This window comes from Bison bison, unplaced genomic scaffold (assembly GCF_000754665.1).
Source record: "Bison bison bison isolate TAMUID 2011002044 unplaced genomic scaffold, Bison_UMD1.0 scf7180017864080, whole genome shotgun sequence".
NCBI classification, from domain to species: Eukaryota; Metazoa; Chordata; class Mammalia; order Artiodactyla; family Bovidae; genus Bison; species Bison bison.
In genome coordinates this window covers 2,105,741-2,115,746 of record NW_011494652.1, presented here as the reverse complement: position 1 = coordinate 2,115,746, position 10,006 = coordinate 2,105,741, and positions in this window count along the sequence as shown.

Genomic DNA, 10,006 nt, shown 5'->3' with positions numbered 1-10,006 from the left:
CCCAGCATCAGGCCCCCCGACGCAGCACGAGCTGTGGCAGCCCCAATTGTCTGACGCTCCTGAGTGCACTCACGCAGCCCCAGAGCAGCAGGAACAATAGTTCTTGGAGGAGATGCATTTTTAGGAATCACCTGCCGAGCAGCAGCAGCTGGGGTCTGTTTCAGGCCAAGGAGAGGCACCTGTGCCAGAGGCAGTGGTGGGCGTAGGCATGTTCCCTGCTCTGCTTCCTCCCCATGGGGGCTTTGCTCTCCTGCTCTTCACACGTGGTCACTCGAGGGCCCCAGCGCTGTGTCCTTCCAGATTCACAGTCTCCTTGATACCTCAAGCCAAGTCCTGAGTTGTGTCCCAGTCCGACATGGCAGAGGGCTGGGAACACCGAAGCTCAAGGGCTGAAAGGATCCCAGGGGGACAGCCGGGCCCCAGCGGGAGGCAGGGCAGGGGATGAGGGTGGCTGCCCACAGAGGGCCCCGCAGCAGCACTGGGAGGAGAGCAGTGATGCCTTGGCTCACCTGGGACGTTGCCTGGCCTCAGCACTCAGGAAGGTTACTGCCAGCAGCTCTGAGGATGCAGGAAGCCCAGTGAGTGACACCACCCAACTCGGGCCACGTGCGTGGGCACTGCTGACCGTGGTCTCGGTTTTCATTCTGGTTTAACTGTCCCTCCAAGGGCTGACGGGCTCCCCTTCCGAATGGCACAGGTGCTTTACGCGGATGAATGCATCCCTGCTTGTTTCTGTCGGCCCTGTTGTCGGTCATCCGTGTGTTTCCCTCTTTACAAGCTGTGCTTGCTGATCTTCCAGTTTAATTTAGGAGCAGCCCTTATTTTCTGCATTTCCTAGTTCTCAGGGTTCACAGGGGCTTTCCAGGTGGTGCCAGAGGTAAAGATCTTGCCTGCCCATGCAGGAGATAACGAGACCTATGGGTTCGATCCTTGGGTCGAGAAGACGCCCTGGGGGAGGGCATGGCAACCCACTCCAGTATTCTTGCCTGGAGAATCCCATGGACAGAGGATCTAGTGGGCTACAGTCCCGGGTCGCAGAGTCCGACACAATTGAAGCAAGTTAGCGCACACACACATTTCGGTTCCGTCGCTCAGTTGTGTCCAACTCTGCCACCCCATGGACTGCAGCATTCCAGGCTTTCCTGCCCTTCACTATCTCCTGGAGTGTGCTCAGACTCATGTCCTTTGAATCAGTGGCACCATAGAACCATCTCATCCTGTTGCCCCCTTTTCCACCTGCCCTCAGTCTTGCCCAGCATCAGGGTCTTTTCCAATGAGTCAGGTCTTATCAGGTGGCCAAAGTATTGGAGCTTCAGCATCAGCATCAGTCCTTCCAATGAATATTCAGGGTTGATCTCCTTCAGGATTGACTGGTTTGCTCTCCTTGCAGTTCAAGGGACTCTCAAGAGTCTTCTCCACACCACAGTTCGAAAGCATCAGTTCTTGAGCGCTCAGCCTTTGTCGTGGTCCGGCTCTCACATCCGTACGTGACCACTGGAAAAACCATAGCTTTGACTAGATGGACCTTTGTCAGCAAAGTGATGTCTCTGCTTTTTAATATGCTGTCTATGATTGTCATAATTTTTCTTCCAAGGAGCAAGCATCTTTTAATTTCATTGCTGCAGTCACCATCTGCAGTGATTTTGGAGCCCAGGAAAATAAAGTCTGTCACTGTTTGCATGGTTTCCTCATCTATTTGCCATGAAGTGATGGGACCAGATGCCATGATCTTAAGTTTTTTGAATGTTGAGTTTAAAGCCAGATTTTCCACTCTCCTCTTTCACCTTCATCAAGAGGCTCTTCCTCCTCGCTTTTTGCCATAAGGATGGTGTCATCTGCGTATCTGAGGTTATTGATATTTCTCCCGGCAATCTTGATTCCAGCTTGAGCTTCATCCAGCCTAGCATTTCGCATGATGTACTCTGCATATAAGTTAAACAAGCAGGGTGACAATATACAACCTGTCGCACTCCTCTCCCAATTTGAACCAGTCTGTTTTTCCATGTCCGGTTCTAACTGTTGCTTCTTGACCCACATATAAGAAGTTTCTCAGGAGGCAGGTAAGATGGTCTGGTATTCCCATCTCTTTAAGAATTTAGAGAATTTAAATTTCATGCAGGGTTAACAAGTGTGAAATTTAAAACCGTGGAGTGTCCTTCTCATCTTACATTTCCCTTTTTGCCTGACCAAAGCCAAGAAGGCCTCGCGTATCTGAAAGCTTCTGGAAACACTCATCCATGATTCATGAGCTGTAGGTGTTTTATTACAACTCGATTCACTGATTCCACTTATGCCTTAAAAATATGTCAGTTGAGCAATTCTGAAAGAAAGCGATAAGGAGATGTGACTGCAGATTTGCATTTCTAAGAACGCTCGTTAGCCTCGTATCTTAGGTCTGCTCCACTCATCGCCCAGGACTGCCCCACCACGGAGATGGGAGGGGACTCCCACTGCGGTCCAGGTGCAGTACCGTTAAAAAACTTCCTACCATTGAAAACCGTTAGGCTACTGTATCCTCATAAGTGCTGCCTGTAAGTTTCTCTAAATTTCACATCATGCATTTTTGAGGTCTGTTGTTTCTTTAGTTGCTAAGTTGTGTCTGACTCTTTGCGACCCCATGGACTGTAGCCTGCCAGGCTCCCCAGTCCTTCTCCAGGCAAGAATACTGGAATGGGTTGCCATTTCCTTCTCCAGTGAACCTTCCTGACACCGGGATGGAACTTGATTCTCATGCGTTGGCAGGCAGATTCTTTACTGCTGAGCCACCAGGGAAGCCCATATTTGAGGTCACTGTGGTTTTGGTTTTTGATCTTTGCCTTTTGCTAACTAAGTCCTCACTTCCCCACGATGGGTTTTCAGGGTATCAAGAAGGGTCCGCCTTGCCTGTAATCTTGGCAGGCAGGTAGGCGGGGGTCCACAGCTACTGTCTAGCCACCCACGCGCCCTTCAGTACATTTCTGAATGTCTCAAACCCTTTTGTCTCTTACGCGTCCTTGGCTTCATCCCTTGGTGAGAATGAGTAGCCGGTGACTTTGCTGTTTCGTGTCCTGGCCTCGGGGGGGCACCTTTTCAAGACCTGTGGTCCAGGCCAGCACTGTGTGCAGCCTGATATGCAGTGCACACACAGTGGGAAGGAAGCAGGGCCCGGTCCTGGCGGAGGTTTGAGGGGAGACTCTCTTCTCTCTTCTTCCAGTGTTTCCTCTCCTCTGATCTGTCTTCACGTGGCCTCTCCCCCGCATGTCTTATCTTCTGTCTCTTATAAGAAGACTTGTCATTGGCCCACCCGGGTAATCCCAGACCATCTCTTTTCAAGAGCCTTCTCTTCATTCCGTCTACAAAGACCACTTATCCAAATTAATGCACATCCACAGGTTCCAGAGATTTGCACCTCGAAGTGTCTTTGTGGGGTCACGACCATGTGAAATTCTGGAGGGGACCCTGCCCTAGAGATCCTGGGATGGGTAGGACTGGCCCCTCCCAGGGACTCATCCCGTGAAGGGCGCTGTGAGAGCTTGGGCCGGGCTGGGACGGCCCGGGAGGACGACGTGATGGGTGTGGCGGAGACCAGCCAGGAAGAACCCGGAAAATACTCTAAATAAAGAAACTGACTCTTTGCATGCCGACAGGTTTGACTGGTAGGAGAGCTAATCTTTCAACTTGAGTGTGCAGAGCAACGCAAGCTGCAAAGGGAGACGGTGAGGGGGGTGGTGATCTGCCCTTTGATGGAGTGATTTGGGGACTCCCCTGATGGTCCAGGGATTCAGACTCTTGTGCTTTCACTTCTGAAGCTGGGGTTCAACCCCCTGGTCCGGGAGCTAAAGTTCCACCGCCTGTGTGGTGCAGCCAAAAACATTACAAAACAAAGCAGATACAAAATAGAATAAAATGATTTCCACAAAGTGTGGCACAGACAAAAGTTTTCTTAATGAAATAAAATGTTATTTTAAAATGAAAACAGTGTAACTGAGGAATTATAGTATTATACAACCTACTCTTGCCTGGAGAATCCCATGGACAGAGGAGCCTGGTGGGCTACAGTCCATGGGGTCGAGAAGAGTTGGACACGACTGAGCGACTTCACTTTCACTTTTCACTTTCATGCACTGGAGAAGAAAATGGCAACCCACTCCAGTGTTCTTGCCTGGAGAATCCCAGAGACAGGGGGAGCCTGATGGGCTGCCATCTATGGGGTCGCACAGAGTCGGACACGACTGAAGCGACTTAGCAGCAGGGCCTAAGAGATCTTAGTCTTCAATTCTCCAACACCTTATCTTCTTGTTAATGTTTTATTTAATCAAAGTAATAGCATGTACGTCACTTAAAGTAAAACACCAATGACCCCACTCTCTTACTTCTGCTTCTCTGGTCTGTGTACAACTGGGTTAACTTTTTCCTCTGCTTGCTTCCTTACCCCTAAATAATTTGTGCTTAACGTAGCCTCTTTTTTTTTTTTTTTAGTTCTACCAGTTTATTGCTACCAACCCATGACCCTCCACCCTAATGCACACATCTCAGTCATGTAACCCCATGGATTGCAGCCAGCCAGGCTCCTCTGTCCACGGACTTTTCCAGGCAAGAATACTGGAGTGGGTTGCCATTTCCTTCTCCATTAACGTAGCCTCTTGATTCACAATTTTCAAATTCACAATTTTCCTTTTTTATTTTTCAAAAAATATTTGGGGCTGCCCCGGTGGTCCAGTGGGTGAGAATCTGCCTGCCAATGCAGGGGACACGGGTTCAATCCCTGGCCCAGGGAGATCCCACATGCCGACAGACAGCTAAGCCCATGAGCTGCAACCATTGAGCCCGAGCTCGAGAGGCTGGGAGTCGCGACTACTGAGCTCATGTGCCGAAACTGCTGAAGCCCGTGCTCCCTAAAGCCTATGCTTCGCACCAGGGGAAGCCAGTGCAACAAGAAACTTTTGCTCTGCAACTAGAGAAGCCTATGAGCAGAAACAAAGACCTAGCATAACCAAAATAAGCAAAATTACTTTTAAAGTTTTATTTGTCTCATTATTTATCTGACTGCGCCAGGTCTTAATTACAGCGTGTGGGACCCAGTTCCCTAACCAGGGCTCCTGCATTAGCATCGTGGAGACTTACCCACCGGAGCCCTCGTGAAGTCCCTATACCAATTTAAACTTTGCCATCTCTTTATGGTAGAAGGAAACTGCAGCATTCCTATGCCCACCCCCCAACCTACCAACACAGTTAAGTCAAAGTTGTTGATCAAATCCATGTTCACTGTTTCCATGAATAAGGCTGTAAACTTTATTTATTGCCAAGTCAAGTGGATTACCGTGATTACAACAAAACAAAGGCGTGTAGTAAGACTGGGAGGGATTGGGAGCAGGAGGAGAAGGGGACAACAGAGGATGAGATGGGTGGATGGCATCACTGACTCTATGGATGTGAGTCTGACTGAACTCTGGGAGTTGGTGATGGGCAGGGAGGCCTGGCGTGCTGCGATTCATGGGGTCGCAAAGAGTCGGACACGACTGAGCGACTGAACTGAACTGAACTGAGGACTGTATGCCGAGGTATTTACAGATGAAACAATACAGTGCCTGGCGTTTGCTTTAAAATAATCCTGAGGCAGGGTTAGGTCAGGATACGGATCAAACAAAACTGACTGTGTGGGTGGATGATTGTTAAAGATGGGTGATGGATTCATGAGGGTTCATTACATTACTCCATTTTTGCATTTGTGTGAAATGTTTTATAATAGCAAGAATTTTAAATTTTTGGGACGCTCTCCGGGTGATGAACCGTCTCAGTCTGGACTAGATGTCTGGAAATTGCTTTTGGCCCTCACTTTAGAGTGTAATTTAGCCCAGTTTTAAACGTTTATCTGCAACCCACAGTGGAAAACATTTTATACCACAGCTCAGCATGCACACACACATTTCATCAGTCCTACTGGGACCGTTTATTTCACATTTTTTACCCGTGAAGTCAGGTCGTGTCTTACAAACAATGACATCATCTTAGTATGTGGGACTTCCCCGGTGGTCCAGTGTTCAAGAGTCCATGCTTCCAACACAGGGGACACAGGTTCTATCCTTGGTCGGGGAACTAAGACCCCACATGTCTTATCTGTTGCTCAGTGGCGAAGTCGTATCTGACTCTTTGTGACCCCATGGACTGCAGTGTGCCAGGCTCCTCTGTCCTTCACTATCTCCTGGAGTTTGCTCCAATTCATTTCCACTGAGTCATGCTATCCAACCATCTCATTCTCTGCCACTCCCTTCTCCTTTGGCCATCAATCTTTCCCAGCAACAGGGTCTTTTCCAGTGAGTCAGTTCTTTGCATCAGGTGGCCAATGTATTGGAGCTTCAGCTTCAACCTCAGTCCTTTCGATGAATCAGTTCAGCTGCTCAGTCGTGTCTGACTCTTTGTGACCCCATGGACTGCAGCATGCCAGTGAATATTCAGGGTTGATTTCCTTTCGGATTGACTGGTTTGCTCTCCTTGCAGTCCAAGGGTCTCCCAAGAGTTCTCTAGCACCACAATTTGAAAGCAACAATTCTTTGGTTCATCTTGGGGCTTGGCCAAAAAAATAAATAAATAAATAAAGGAAAGAAACACAGTGTGTGACAGAAGGCCAGCTAGGCTGCAGATTCTACCTCCTCTCATGGAAAGGTGGATTCTTAATCCTTCCTCCACCCCCGACCCCTTAAGCCTGGGCTGGCCTGTGACTTGCCTGGTTGACCAAAACAATGTAGCAGGTGGGATGTTCACGGACCTCTGGGTCAAGGTCAGCAGAAGCCTTGCAGAAACCAGCCACGAAGTAAGAAGTGCAACTACCCAGGACTGCTGGGATGTAAGGAAGCCCCAGCTAGCCACATGGAGCACAGTGGAGAGTGAGAGTCCCGGAAGCTCCTGCCAGCCTTTTGGGAGCAAAGAAGCCAAGCTGGACATTCCTGTTCCTGAAGACATGACGGGGAGAAGAAATGAGGGGCTCACCCAGCAGTCAGAGCCAAGGCCTCTGACACGCGGCCCCAGTCAGTTCGTCCAGCAACAGCCAACTGTCCCAGCCGAGGCTTCAGTGGGTCAAGAGCCATCCCCTGTTGCTGCTGTGTGCGCTCAGTCACTCAGTCATGTCCGACTCTTTGCGACCCCATGGACTGGAGCCCGCCAGGCTCCTCTGTCCATGGGATTCCCCAGGCAAGAATCCTGGAGTGGGATGCCATGACCTCCTCCAGGAGATCTTCCTGACCCAGGGATCGAACCTGCCTGTCTTGCATCTCCTGCATTGGCAGGCAGATTCTTTACCACTGAGCCACAAGTCTCCCCTGCCCTTTCCAAATTCCCAAACCATAAAGTTTCAGCATAAAATGGTGGTTGTTTTCCACTATGAACTTTTGGAATGCCTTATTACACAGCAATAGATAATTGGAACTAGTATGTATCAAATGAACTCATATTTTCTATTTTGCCGTCTTATATACATTTTTATGCTGTTTTCCTCCCCCAGAAAATTGATTTCACAATTCCCTAAAAGATCACCATCTGCTATCATATCTGTTGCTTTGTAAAAATCCACCCCAAAAGAGCAATAAAAAAAGTGACCTCTTGTTTCTCTTGATTTGGGGGACTGGCAATCTGGGTGGTTCTCCTGCCCATCTTCCCTGGAACCACCCATGTGATGGCAGTCACCTGACAACTCTTCTGGGGCCGGAAGGTCCAAGACAGCCTCAGTCAAGGACCTGAGAGCGGGCACTGCTTTTGGCTGGGAGGCCTGGATTCTCATCCTGTGGCATCTCTTTCACTCCAGAAGGCTATATTGGACTTCTTCACAACAACGTTGTCTCGGGTTCCAAGGTTCCAAGACCAGCAGTAGCAAGGCACTGCGAGGGCTGGATCCTTAATGCTGTATTTAGACTCCATACAAGGGGACTTCCCTGGCGGTCCAGTGGTTAAGACTACACAGGTCCACTGCTGGGGTCATGAATCTGATCCCTGTTTGGGGAATCTGATCCCTGTTTGGGGAATTTGATCCCTGTTTGGGGAATCTGATCCCTGTTTGGGGAATTTGATCCCTGTTTGGGGAATCTGATCCCTGTTTGGGGAATTTGATCCCTGTTTGGGGAATCTGATCCCTGTTTGGGGAATTTGATCCCTGTTTGGGGAATCTGATCCCTGTTTGGGGAATTTGATCCCTGTTTGGGGAATCTGATCCCTGTTTGGGGAATTTGATCCCTGTTTGGGGAATCTGATCCCTGTTTGGGGAATTTGATCCCTGTTTGGGGAATCTGATCCCTGTTTGGGGAATTTGATCCCTGTTTGGGGAATCTGATCCCTGTTTGGGGAATTTGATCCCTGTTTGGGGAATCTGATCCCTGTTTGGGGAATTTGATCCCTGTTTGGGGAATCTGATCCCTGTTTGTGGAATCTGATCCCTGTTTGGGGAATTTGATCCCTGTTTGGGGAACCTGATCCCTGTTTGGGGAAGAGCACTGCATCTTCAACTTGACTGTTGTTTAGTCGCTCAGTCATATCTGACTCTTTGTGACCCCGTGGACTGCAGCACGCCAGGCTTCCCTGTCCTTCACCAACACCTGGAATTTCCTCAAACTCATGTCCATTGAGTTCATGATGCCACCCAACAATCTCGCCATCTGTCATCCCCTTCTCTTCCTGCCTTCAGTCTTTCCCAGCATCAGGGTTTTTTCCAATGAGTCAGGTCTTCGCATCAGGTGGCCAAAGTATTGGAGCATCAGCTTCAGCATCAGTCCTTTCAATGTATATTCAGGGTTGATTTCCTTTAGCATTGATTGGTTTGATCTCCTTGCAGTTTAAAAGACTCTCAAGAGTCTTCTCCAGCACCACAATTCAAAAGCATCAGTTCTTCAGTGCTCAGTCATTTTTATGGTCAAATTCTCAAATCTGTACCTAACTACTAGAAAAACTATAGCTTTGACTAGATGGACCTTTTCAGCAAAGTGATGCCTCTGCTTTTTAATAAGCTGTCTAGGTTTGTCACAGCTTTCCTTCTAAGGAACAATTGTCTTTTAATTTCATGGCTGTAGTCACTGTCTGCAGTTATTTTGGAGCCCATGGAAATCTGCCAGTGTTTCCACTTTTTCCTCTTCTATTTGCCATGAAGTGATGGGATCTTAGCTTTTTTTTTTTTTTTTTTTTTGGATCATAGCTTTTTGGATTTTGAGTTTTAAGTCAGCTTTTTCACTTTCCTCATCCACTCTCATCAAGAGGCTCTTTAGTTCTTCTTTGCTTTCTGCCATTAGAGTGGTATCATCTGCATTTCTGAGGTTGTTGATATTTCTCCCTGCAATCTTGATTCCAGCTTGTGATTCATTTAGCCCAGCATTTCGCATGAGGTACTCTGCATAGAAGTTAAATAAGCAGGGTGACTATGTACAGCTTTGTCATACTCCTTTCCCAATTTTGAACCAGTCAGTTGTTCCATGTCCAGTTCTAATAACCTCCTTAGGGTTGGTGAATTTGACAGACAGCTCAGAGAACTCGGGGAAACATGTTACCTACTAGATCACAGGTTGATTTTAAAAGGTTATAAACTCAGGATCTGCCAGATGGAAGAGAGGCACAGGGCAAGTTGTGAGGAGGGGTTTCAGAGCTCCCATGCTGTCTGAGCACCGCTGTCCCCAAATCTGCATGTGTTCACCAAACCAGAAGTTCCCAGAATCTGTCCTTGGGGGTCTTCATGGAGGGCTCATCACACACCCATGACTGATGAACTCATTGGCCATTGGTGATGAATTCCACCCACAGTCCTTTTCTTTTTCCCTCCCCAGGGCTCAAGGTTGGGACTGAATTTCCAGTTCTCTAATCACATAGAAGGCTGTCCTGGCAACCAGCCCATCCTTAGGTGCTTTCCAAAGTAACCTCCTTCATATAACAAAAGACACTTTGTTCCTCACTCCATGGAGGAACTGAAGGAGGTTCAGTGCAGCAGGAGTGTGGTGACAGAGGGGGGCAGTGGGTGAGATGGAGCCAGGTCATGTAGACAGTGGGAGGGCACCAC